Source organism: Lonchura striata, chromosome 3, assembly GCF_050655825.1.
Source record: "Lonchura striata isolate lonStrDom1 chromosome 3, ASM5065582v1, whole genome shotgun sequence".
Classification (NCBI taxonomy): Eukaryota; Metazoa; Chordata; class Aves; order Passeriformes; family Estrildidae; genus Lonchura; species Lonchura striata.
In genome coordinates this window covers 77,221,035-77,233,660 of record NC_140705.1, presented here as the reverse complement: position 1 = coordinate 77,233,660, position 12,626 = coordinate 77,221,035, and the positions used below count along the sequence as shown (strand labels likewise).

Sequence of the window (12,626 nt, the reverse complement as noted above, 5' to 3'; positions counted from 1 at the left end):
TTGATGATTGTCTTGAATTTGTATGCACCATATTTTTTTTTTTTTAATTGTATAGTTCAAGTTTACAGTCCTGAAGCAACTTAAAAGCTGGAGCTAGCTTTTGGTGATGGGCTACCAAGTCAGCTTATGGCCATGTAGGCAGCCTTGAATTAATCATCTCAAAATTGAAGGGCCAAGACCAGACCAGGCCTGTACAATTTCTGGTGTGGATCGGAAGTGGCAGTGGGCAGAAACTGGAACACAGGAGGCTCTGTCTGAACATCAGGAAACCCTTCATTTTACTGCAAGTGTGACCAAACTGGAATATGTTATCCAGGGAGGATGTGGAGTCTCCCTCCTTGAAGATACCCAAAAGCCATCTGGACACAGTCCTCAGTAACTTGCTCTAGGTCACTCTGCTTGAGCAAGGAGGTCGGACCAGATGACTTCCAGAGGTCCTTTCCAACCTCAGCAAGTCTGTGATTCCATGAAGAGGGGTAAGAGCCTGCATCATTTTATATTGCCTGAGAGCTAGAGATATATAATGATGTATCTTGGCATAATCCATAATTCAACCTCTTCCTCTGCATTCAAAACTAACCCAGATAGCAACAGGTCTGAAGTATGAGACTTTGGCAGAAGCAAAATTTACTGGCACAAGCAACATCCCAGCAATCTCCTCTCCTAAGCAGTTGCCTGCCATGCTCATGGCTCAAGACAGTCCAGTCTACACCTCATTTAGGTTAAGTTCTTACACATCCAAATGCTGTTTCTTCTTGAGTGTATGCCTTTTCATAGCCCACTGAAGCTCTCATCCAATTGCACATTTTTTAGTAGCTTCAGTATGTCCTGGCTAAAAAGATCTCTGCAGTTCATTACTGGATATTTTTTTTGTAACAGAAGCAGAACCAAAAACATATTCCTATGAATTACAATTTTTAAAAACTAGAGTAACTACAGTGAGTGTTTATCCTGGCAAGATTCAAAGGGTTACTAAAGCTTTTCAATAACCTGTAATTGGTATCATACTTTCCACAAGCTCATTATACTGTATCTGTGAAAACTGATTTAGTGGTAGACTTGGTGAAAGTAACAGTTGGACTTGATGATCTGAAAGATCCTTTCCAACCTAAAAATGTCTATGATTCCATGATTCTGTAGTAAATAACAAGTTCCCTTCATACTGAATTCATCCACACTGCAACAACCCTAGTCACAGCACAAAGTGCTGCAACCAACAGAATCTGTTGGTGACATTTTATGGCAAGCTGAGTTCAGATTTGTTGTGCAATGCAAGAAATTGATAAAAAAATTGATTATTTGGCATATGTGACCTTAAATTGAGCTTACACTTTAGAATTTTTTCCACATATTTATTTACAATTCTAAGGAGAAAAAGAGTATAATCTATGAAAAGATGCCAAAATGCCCAGTAGATTGTTAGTAATTAAATGGTAACACCAACCCAATTTTTCCATTCCTTACACTCTGTGCAAGTTTAGTTTGGATTTATGACAGCTATTTTTGTCTGATGATAACAGATGTGATAAGAAATGTCCTTAAGATGGTCACATCAAAAAACTTGATGGACTGTATGTGGCATCTGATCTATGTACTTCATCAGCTTGGAACCTTCCACACATCTAACTCAGATACATTTTCACATTGCACTCAGCATGCCTTTCATACAGCAAGAAGCTGTGAGTGCATCTCAGAGGTAGGAAAAGGGCTAGAAAAATATTTCTGTGCTTGCACTGTCCTTTGGTTCCCAATTTCACTCATACCTCTCAAGTTTGCTTCCACAGACAGCAAACAGTGTCACAGTTTCACAGTGATCTCCCATGAATGTTCTCACATACCGGCCCTCAGATACAGACACTGAATATTTACCTGGGTTCAAAGAGAGACAGGCAAATTTGTTTCTCTAAATTTATACAAACTATGGACACATTAGGAAGTCCACATGATATATGACTATGGGTAGGTGAAAAAGTAACTGAGGAAGAAAATTTAGGTATGAATGTCCTACTCTTCTGCTCTTCCCCAAGCATCTGCTGTTGGCTATGTCAAAGGCAGAGTGGTGGCTTAGCTGGTTCTTTGGTCTGACACACTATGTCTGTATTCATGCTAAAGAGCATCATTTATTCAAGATATTCCTTACTCATGCACTTTGAATTGTTCCCCGGTGAATATGTAGAGGACCTCAGTGCCTGTATTAGATGATTCAAGTTTAGAAGTGTGTCTCTTCTGCAGGAGCCTTGGGAAATGAAGAGCCATCACAACAGAGGAACAGATTTGCTCATTTTGGCCTGTCAGGTGGATGAAAGTATGCAGGAAATTATTTATCCTGGCTTTTAATTGGTGGCATGAACTCTTCCTTCCCCTTTCAAGTAGTTTCATCCTCCTCTCTTTGGACCTGCTGTCAAGGAGTATAAGATGGGGCCTGAGCCCTGGGTCTGCTTCTGTGACTCAAAGCTGCAGAACCATTACCCATCAGAGCATCACCAGACTGGGGGCTGTGATATGTCTTGCCTCTAGTCAGTACATCAGTTCCCACACCCAGGTCAGGAACAGGTTCCCTCAGTGGTGTAAACTGATAAATGTCATCTCCCCTCTTGGAGGCTACACAACAATGAGCCAAAGTTTTCCAGCACTGGAAATTCAGATTTAGATATCTGAATTTGAATGTTTGTGACTCAGTCCCTTACAGGAACTATCTGTAAGCAAATTAATTCAATATTCAATAATGAAAAGTTAATTCCTGAACACAATGAATAGGAAAAATTTAACCAAGATGACTTAGATGACATTATTCTGGGAATAAAATTCTACTCAATTGTGATTTGTGTGTTTAAATAGAAAGACCTTTAAATCATGGTTAACCTGATTCATGATATAAATTCTATTGGCTATCCAAGCACCACAAAATGTCGAGGCAGGCTCCAAACATCCCTGATGTAGTTTCAACCATGGATTGCTATTTTTTTCCCTTAAGTAAAGGTTTCTTTTTTAAAATTGCTTTCCCTTTGATTGTTTATACCTACAGAGATTATATTTTCATGTCCATTGCTGATTAAAGAAAGTGAAAAAAAAAAAGGGCCAAATTCTCATATTGGTAGCTGGGATTTCTTGGGGAAAGAAAAATATGAAAAAGAAAGGTAGAGAGATTTCTCATGAGCATTGAAAAGGGTAAAACATTAATGGAAATCTGACAGTACAGTTCTCTGAAATGGAAAATTTCATTTTCTAATGGTAGTGTAAGTTCCCTGAGGGGATAAGGGACTTGCTTTTGCACTACAAAAATATTCACAGGTAGTCCTGGGAGGGAGGGAAGGGGAAGGGGGAAGGGAAAAGGGGAAGGGAAAAGGGGAAGGAGGAGGGGGAAGGGGAGAGGAAGGGAAGGGAAGGGAAGGGAAGGGAAGGGAAGGGAAGGGAAGGGAAGGGAAGGGAAGGGAAGGGAAGGGAAGGGAAGGGAAGGGAAGGGAAGGGAAGGGAAGGGAAGGGAAGGGAAGGGAAGGGAAGGGAAGGGAAGGGAAGGGAAGGGAAGGGAAGGGAAGGGAGAAAAATGTTTCTCTTTAGATATGTGAAGAGCAAAGGACAAACCAGTTCCTGGTTTTGACAGATCACAACATAGGAAGAGAGGAAGAAAGGGGGAAACAGTTCTTCAGCTCTCCTGGAAACAGCTATGATCAGGCTGCATCATGAGACATGGAGACTTTTTTTCTCTCTCTCTTTTGCTGGACACAGCAAGCAAACCAGTTGCCTGGAGAGAAAGATAATGTGTCACCTCAATAAACTCTGAGCTTTTTACCCACACTTACTTAGTTTATTCAGTTACATAGAGTAATGCTTATTTTTAAGTCATCTGCAGAGTATTTAAGCAGAGCCACAGCTCTGGACAGCCTTAGGTCTTATGCTACTTCTGTATAAACTGGAAAATAAGAATAATGAGTTGTTTTAATATATTTAAAAGGAAGAGGAAGATGAAGGTGTCTGTTTCTGTGGTTTCTTTGAGACAGCCCTGCCACAATCTGGACTCTGCAGGGGAGATGATGGCTTGATTGCAGCAAAAAGTGGGTGATTCCTGCTGAGATTACTGCTGTGGCCAGTTCACAATAAATGTCACTGAGGTCAGCAAGCAGGCATGAGGTGGTGATCACTTTCAGATGCCACTGACCTGCCTGGATCCTAGCCAGATACCTAGAAATTGAAATTTTTGCAGGCTGCTAGCAGTACCTTTAGCTGCCTTTTACTTAAGATGGAGAACAACAGAAGATGAAAAAATCAAAGGCAAACAGATGTTGCAGGGATGATAAAGAAAGAAGCAAGAGCGATGGGAAATTGGGTTGGCAGGTAAATGATGTGGAGAGATATAGATTTTGAAAGGATTAATTTCAGATATTTGTCAGTCACTGTTTTTGGTTGTGCACCCATCCCATATAGTTTTAATATCAAAAGATCACAGGCAGTGTTTGGTTCTCAAATATATAGCATTTTTGGGGTTTTTTTAAATGCAGCTGATTTTCTGATTCACAAAGCAAAAGACTTTATTTTTTGGTTAGCAATTAGTAGTGCTGTGGTGAGTCACTCCTCTACTGGTGCTTCACTTGCTCCCTTTCTTCCATAAATGCTTCTAAGAATAACTTCTATAGAAATAACTTTCATCTAGGGAAATAGCCCAAAATAGCAAATTCTATCCCTAAAAGTTATCAGACTGATTAGTCATTAGCAGAATATTAGACTGGAAATAATAAAAGCCTGAATGTAGATAACAAATATGTTTCTTATGAGTTTATTTTTCACAATGATTTATGCTTTAAAAGTGCAACAATTTCAGTAAGTTCATGTTTCCATAGAAAGGAAGCAGAAGGAGGTTGATTTCCTTAAAATCATGTAACACCTTTCTAAAGTCACATGTTGGAAACATTGTGCTTACAAACAAATCATTCTGTCAGAAATAAAAGATTTAAGTTTCATTACGTCCTAACCCTGCTGGTGGATTTTTTTTTTTAATTTATTTTTTGTTTGGTTGTTTTGGGTTTTTTGAAAAGCAGTACATGGGCCAGTACGTGTATTTTCTCTGTGCTGAATTTTACAGACAGCTATACTGCTTTAATAACTCGTCACTCCAGTGACACCAGCAGAACTGGCAGAAAAATTTTGCCTGAAAATCTCAACACACAAGCCCCTTTTCAGTATAGTAGGAATGAGGGGAGGACAGAAAGTGCTTTGTGTAGGTGAGAAAATAGTGCCCAATGGACTAAACTTCTGAACTCAGCTCATCTATATGTAGTTTTGCATGATCCTGTGCAGTTCAGTGGGATGGTCAGTTTCTTTAGATTATGTGCTTTAGATATCAGAGTTGATTTGTTATCATGATGTTTGGCAACTGACTAATCTCCAGGGATTTAAATCCAATGACATTTTATGTGGCACTTTATGTAGCTCCTTTGGAAGGCTTGAAGGCATATAATAGGCACAGATTATTTATTTAGTCAACCAATGACTTCAGAGTTCTCTCCCCTTCATCTGTGCTCCCATAAATAAGAAGCCCACATTATGCCCTCATGTGCACTGGGGTCTCAGTTCACCTGTGTGTGAGTTCAACCCTCCCTTCTTTTACAAATAGCTTCTCAAATCCAGACATGGTGTAGAAATAACCCCATCCTCATCTTAAAAAAAAAACAAAAAACCCAAAAAAACAAGCTGTATAGGTTATAAAAAGTAACTGAGTCAAAGCAGCTGATGCCATGAGAAAAGCCCCCTAGACAAGAGGAGATAGAGAAGGGGCAAATGAACAAATGTGGGCAAATACACAATGAAGGATAGGGAGTGGGCCATGACATTTTCCCTGCCACCTATTATCTACACAATGCGTGGCATGTTCCCAGGAACCGGGCAGAGGGGAAATCTCAGCAAAGAGAAAGATACACTTCTGAGTTATTTTTCTGTCTCAGTCTCCTCTCTGAACATACTCTGTATCGTTGACCCGCTTAGGATGGCTGAGGGTGGCAGCAGCACAAGTTGTCATGAATTGCTCAGTTCACCATCCTGCGGCTTGCCGTCCCCTCAGGCATGCTTCAGACATAGGCTGGCACCATCCCAGGCAAGCTAAAAGCTGAGTTTAATTTCTAGCATAATGATTTATTCATTGTAGTATTGGACAGTGGCACAGATTGACAAGCCTGAAGTTCGCACCTTGTGTTGTTTTTGAAGGCAGGTTTAGGGTTCTGTGCTCCTTCAGCTTGGCAGCCTTGTTCACTGGTTTATATGCTCAGCCAGGCTAGCTGATGATGGCTTCACTTTGGTGCTTTGCCTCTTGATTTCTAAATCATGGTGCCTGCTAGTATGGCAAATTCTGATACGGTGTCTCCTCACAGACCAAACGTGGTACTGTCCTCACAATTTCTTCTGTGTAAGTTCCTGATACAGGAATGCATGCAATTTTGAAAATTAAGGACTAGTAGCTGATGATTCCTCCAGAAAATTGAAGGACTGGTCACAGCAAGAGCACATAAGAGCAGCAGATATGCTGTGACGCTAAAAAAAATTATGATTGGACAAATAACATTTGTTTGAGGTGCCAGTGGTATCTGTCCCAATTAGGATATATTGGGCTATATCTAGGGAGTGAAGGGAAGTACAGTCAAGGTCATTCATTCCATCAGATTTTGTACACTAGCTGTATAAAGTAGAATTAATAGGACTGTGAAGCACTGTATCACTGTTGCCATTTCATCACAGTTCAACATCTGAAAACTGGAAATTAAGACCTGTTTCTGTGTTATCCCTGGGGTCACCACTGACATATTTATTCTCTTTTAATTAGTCACAGCTAACTCCAGACTGGGTCAAGGGAGGCTGCAAGGGAGAATCTCAGAATGAGCATTTAAATCCTGCCTTACTGCAAGGGGATAAACAGAAGTGTATCTTTGACTCTCTGACCTCCAGCATTGTGTGGACTCTCCAAAGCATTAATTCCCACTACAGCATTTGCTACAAAGGGTTACACATACTATTAACTCTCAAAGAGAGAAGGCAGTCTGGGAGTGACAACAGAACCTGTATGTAGTTATGTAGTTTTACATGGGAATCCAGAGCTTCCCTCTGGCTGCTCTGGAAGGCCTGGAACCCTGGCAGGGGGTCAGGAACCGCCTGTACAGAGCCTCCAGAGACACTGTCTCTGATCTCTGCCCATGGAAAAGAGTTTTCAATCTTACAGGGTGAATTACAAGCTCTGAGTGTTTGATATGAGTAATAATTAAGTGTGCCACGGGTGCAAAAGTAAATTTTAGGATTCTAGATTAGGGGTCCAAAGGGGACAAGATAGAGGAAATTGGGTGTGTCTTGTCCTTTTTCTCCTTCTTCATGCCCTCCATGTTTCACTGTAGTGTTGGCATTTTTCTATTGGTTTAGGCTGGGGACACACTGTTCAACGTAGGTGACAGATATTGGCACATTATTGTAAATACAGCACAGGTAGTTTCTGGTATATAATGTTTGTAACATCCCACTGAGGGCAGAGACCCACACGCTGCCCTGCAGGACAGACCTGCGGCAGGGCAGCAGAACATGTTAGAGATGAGCAAGAATAAACAACCTTGAAACCAGCACAGATGAATTATGGCTTCTTCTTTGGCAGTGGGGCTGAAAGACAGAGACTTTCTACAATCTCAGAATCATCAATATCTCATATTCTGACAGTTTTATTTTTGGTTTCAGAAAAAGTAGGCCAGGCTGGGTATGGATACACTGCCCCTTCCCATTCCCACTATTGTCATGGGAGGTTCCCCTCACACAGTCAGGCACAATTCCACTCACAGATTTGTACTGCTACAGAGGTCCAGAGGCTCCTCTCAGTCAGTGGCAGACAGATGTGTCTGTCACACAGCTCTCCATGTCACCATGCCCGCAATGAGGAACCACAGCACCAGCAGGCCATGAAGGGAAGCAGCCTTTGCAGTTGGCACAGCAGGCGCTGAAAAGGCCATTTTGCTCACATTATTGCATTCAGTAGAAGCTCATCCCCAGTAATGATATCATATGCAGACACTTCACACTCTGGTGCAGGGGAAGGGACAGGGGAACACATAAAAAATATTGAAAACCTCTATGAATTTCTGCTAGGTGTGGCAAGGAGGGACCAAGTGGAAACTTCCCTCTCTGCTTTCCTCTGCACAGAGGAAAAATTTTAAGAAAAAACATCCCAATTAAGCACTATAGTGATTTGCAAAGGTGGCTTTGGTTTATGCCCTCAAAAAACAACTAGAATAAAAATTTTTAACCAGTTGGAAGAATAAGATAATGAACTATTGCTGTTGTCTGAAAAGAACTGGGAAAGTTTTTTTCATTTCTCTTATTGACAGTGTTTCTGTCCATTTTATGTTTGCTTCCTATAAATATTCTGGCAGAAAAAATTTACTGTCAAGAATGTACTTCAGAACAGTCAATATTTTTTTAGCAGATTTGGAATCCTTTAAATTTTTACCAAACACTTTCACAGACACATAATTATTCAGCAGTGTCACAGAAATACCAAAATACCATGTGAATAACACATGAAATCCAAACTGATTTGATTGAGGGTTTTTTGGGGTTTTTTGTTTTGTTTTGTTTTGTTTTGTTTTTTTTAAAACCTACAAAAAGATGCTCACAAACAACCAACAGTTTTTGGAAATTATACTCAGAGTAAGTTAAAATTAAAAATAAGGAGATTTGTGGATAGGAAAGAAATTGACTACATGTCCAAGTTAACTATTTAAATTTTTACTGCTGGACATTTAGTTACTAAATTTTCTGGTAACTATAAATCTATTAAGTAACCATGTCCAAATATGTTATGTATTTTGAAATTATTCTCCCAGTGTTTATCAGAGAGGTTTTTACTTAAAAAGAAAGGCTATAAATGAATGCAGGGGAAAAAAATTAACCCCCATAACAATTTTAAACAGTGACTTCTAAGCTATACATTTTCTATAGTTGTGTTACCATTAAACAATCTTATCACTGTTATTCCACATGGTGCACTGGACAGCCCACACTCTCTGTGGGTTTTTTCCTGACCTTGTGTGACTTCTAGTGGTGTAGGTCTATCATTCTCTCTTATCTCATAACTGAGTGCAGGCCTCATAGCAGCAGTGCTTCCTTTGGCAAACTATTGATCATGTCAGTCCTTTCTCCATTCCTCCCTGTTCCCTTCATCTTTCTGACCTTTTTACCAATTTATTTGGGGTTTTTTTTCCTGCTGTATTAAAACATGTCTATAGGCTGAGCCTGTTTATTTCTTTCTTATTTTACGAACTCTTCCTGTTGAGTTGGAAAGTCTTGACAATGCATTAAAAGCTACTTTGGTTGAAGAGAGGCTTCTGTACATATCTGTACATGGCACATCAAGCCATTTATGCCACAGAGGATCTTTGGGGCCCTCTGCAATGTAGCTTTTGACAGATTATGCAAAACAAGCAAGACAAACAACATACACAATTCTAAAGTACATGTGGCTTGCACCTAAGTCAAATTAATTAAATTAAGTAAATTAATTGAAGCTGCCAATTTCAATAAATATATAGAAATTTGAAAAAAAAAAAAAACAAAAACAAAAAATCAGTTCTATTTTCCCACACTCATGTTTCATAAATACAGACACCTTCACACTTTATCATATGTATTGCATGCTACTTTTCTGGCAAATAGCCAGGAATTTAAAATAATATGGGAGTTTCTAATTTATTTGAGGGTCTAAAGATCCATTTAGGGGGTTGTCTATTGAAACACTGCGCTTATCCAACCAGTCTGTAACTAAACTGATTAGCTGACAGTGCTGAACATGATGAATTTAAAGAAGCAGCCTATTTCGTAGCAAAAATTATGGGAGGAAACTAATACAACTTTGGGATGCAGAAATTTATTTATGTGATTTCTGGTCCAAAAGTTTTTATGACTATTGAAGCTCTTTGTGCTTTTCTTCAGGTTTCCAAAAGGACAAAAACTTTAAACATAAGTTAAATTTCAATCTCTATTTGACTTCCTCTCTTAAAACAAGAAAACCAAACCTTTTTTTCAGTTTCACATTGTACTTCACACTTTGCTGTGAATTTGCCCCTCTCCATAGTCCTGTCATTTTCTCTGTGTGATTTGGCCTGGGTGGAGGGGTTAGAGAAACAACTTGAAAAGAAAATCTTAGGTAAGCCAGACTGCCCCAAATAAATTCTGTGCCCCTTCTCCACAGGGAGACATTGAAGGTCAGAAAAGGAGTTTCTCCTGCTTTTCATCAAAGAGGATAATAGAATAATTTAGGTTAAAAAAGACCTTTGATAACATTGAGTCCAACCACAAATGTAACACAGTCAAATCTTTCACTAAACCAAAGAACACACCTACATGTCTTTTAAATACCTCCAGGAATGGTGAATCAACCACTTCCTAGGGCAGGCTGTTCCACTGCTTGACAACCATTTCAGTGAAGTTTTTTTTTCCTAATACCAAATCTAAATCTCGCCCGGTGCAACTTGAGGCTATTTCTTCTCATCCTTGCATTTGTCACTTGGCAGCAGAGATTGGCCTCCAGCTGACTACAGCCTCCCTTCAGCCTCCCTTCAGGCAACTGCATGGTTTGGTAAGAGTTCCATAAACCTTCTTTTCTTCAGGCTAAGCAACCCTAGATTCCTCAGCCACACCTGATAAAAACTGTGATCCAGATGGTTCTCCAGCTATACTGCCCTCCTCTAGACTCACTCCAGCACCTCATTCAAGAAATGAATGAGGCATACAAAACTGAATAAGGAATACCGAATTCAAGGTGTGGCCTCATCAGTGCTGAGTGGAGGGGGATGATCACTGCCCTGGTCCTGCTTTCCACACTGTTCTTGATATGGGCCAGGATGCCATTGGCTTTCTTGGCCACCTGAACACCTTCTGGCTTACAGTCAGTGGCTGTCAATCAGCTCCTCCAGGTCCCTTTCAGCCAGGCAACTTTCCAGCCACTCTTCCCTAAGCCTGTATTGCTGCACAGCGTTGCTGTGACCCAAGTGCCTCATCTTGTTGGACTTCATACAATTGGCTTTGGCCCACTGATCCAGCCTCTCTGCCCTCCAGCAGATCAACACTCTTAGTGTCATCTGCAAATTGACTGGGGGCGCACCTGATCCCCTCACCCAAATAATGGATAAAACCATTAAACAGTAATGGCTCCAGAACAGAGTCCTAGGAAACACCACCAGTGACCATCTGTATTTAAGTACATTCACCATAATTCTCTAGCTCAGGCCATCCAGACAGGTTTTTACCCCATCTCAGCTATGAGCAGCCAGCTTTTCTGGGAGAATAGTGTGGGAAACAGTGGCAAAAGCTTTACTAAAGTCCAGGTAAACAACAGCCACAAGTCTTTTCCTCATCCAAGTGGATTACATTCTCATAGAAGGAGAACGAGTTAGCCAAACAGGATATGGTTTTTTTTCTTCCTCTCCAAAGTGGCTTGTTGTCTTATGTCTTTTTGACCACAAAATTAATTAATTTAGAGCCTGACTTCCTACCATATTGCAGGTAGGAATGAGAGCTCAAATACTTCCTAATTGTCCTCAGTTTATCTCTATTTCTCTTGTTGGAAGGCTTTTATTTTCATAGATAATGTTATGGTTGACTTACTCCTGCCAAGGCTTCCACAATCTCCCACGCCATTGAAGTCAATAGGAGCTTTGCTATCAAATGAGCTGCAAGCCGGAGGCAATCCATAATTATTTAACTTGGGTTGCTACATGGAACTTGCTCTGTAATGGCCACTGAATTATTATTCTCTGCTAATCTGTAGCTGACTAAAGACTTGGATAGAGTATTCCTGAGCACTCCCTTTCCCAGGGAGGTTAATCAAATCACAATTGCTGCTCTTTTATGTCAGAAATAGGGGATGAGATTACATAAACCCCACAAAATTTAAGCTAAATAACAGGTCCAAAAGAGACAAAACCATGGATGGGTGTCTGCTGTGGCCAGCTCAGTCAGTAGCACCAAGGCTATCCACATATTTAGCTTGAGGAGCAGCAGCAGCTCAGAACTCCTCCACCATCCCCCGCTGCCACAGCCCTGTGTGATCACCTCCTGCCTGCATTGCATCTGACTAAGAGCCAGCTGCCTCAGCCCTGAGCTCAGAAACACTGGCCAAAAATTCATTTAAACTAAATGGGCCCTCATTACTCTTAGAGTCCTCTCACTGCAGCACAGCATGACGCTGGGACTAGATATTATTTTGTTTTAATCAGTGTTGCTGATATTGGAGGGAGAAAGGGAGAGAGAGTGAGAGGATTTCACTGCAGCTTTTAATGTGGCTCTAGTGAGATGCTGTTATATATTGGGCTGTGTCGCAGTATAGGGACTTGTTTGACAGCCCTGTCATCATCTACCTCCAAGACAATCATTCATTCTGCTGGAAAGACAACTTTATTGGACTAAATATTGGCATGTGTCTGTGTGGCCCACACAGGTAAAGACTCTCCCTGGGCCGTGTGTCTGAGTCACTGTACGTGGGTGTAACAACTGCACTAGTTATTATTAATCTCTCTGAAACCTCTTTACAGTGATTAAGGGAGTAGTGTATGAAAGCAATCTGTTTGTGGGCTCTCGCCAAGGAAGACCCACTAAGCAGATTTTGTTGG

At 40.6% G+C, this 12,626-nt stretch overlaps 1 long non-coding RNA gene across 1 annotated transcript in view; it reads left to right on the top strand.

Moving 5' to 3' along the window:
• LOC110477926 (uncharacterized) overlaps positions 1 to 3,331 on the top strand; it is a 306,989-nt gene extending 303,658 nt beyond the window's left edge. Inside the window, exon 11 of the long non-coding RNA XR_014954343.1 lies at positions 56 to 3,331. This is a non-coding gene — a long non-coding RNA (uncharacterized LOC110477926). The remainder of the gene's footprint in view (positions 1 to 55) is intronic.
• The last annotated feature ends 9,295 nt before the right edge of the window (positions 3,332 to 12,626 follow it).